Consider the following 326-nt stretch of genomic DNA (forward strand, 5'->3'; position numbering starts at 1 on the left):
GCTGGGGGGGGCCCTGGTGACGCTGTAACCCCCCCCCCCTCCCCTCAGGATGTCGCAGAAGGAGAACATGAACCCCAGCTTGGCCAAGGTAACCCCTCCCCCCCGCCTCGCGGTGTTCCCTTGAGGGGGGGTCTTGGGGTGCCCCCCCACTTTGAAGGGGTGTAGGGGTTGTTTGGGGTCCCCCCACCCCAAGAGGTGGTCTTGGGGTGCCCCCCCACTTTGAGGGGGTGGGGGGTGTGTTGGGATTCCCCCCGTGGCCTTGGGGTGCTCCCCCCAATTTCAGGGGGTGTGGGGGTCATTTGGGGTCCCCCCACCCCTAAGAGGTG

This window comes from Haliaeetus leucocephalus, unplaced genomic scaffold (genome assembly GCF_000737465.1).
Source record: "Haliaeetus leucocephalus isolate CR32 unplaced genomic scaffold, Haliaeetus_leucocephalus-4.0 Scaffold465, whole genome shotgun sequence".
In the NCBI taxonomy this organism is placed as follows: domain Eukaryota; kingdom Metazoa; phylum Chordata; class Aves; order Accipitriformes; family Accipitridae; genus Haliaeetus; species Haliaeetus leucocephalus.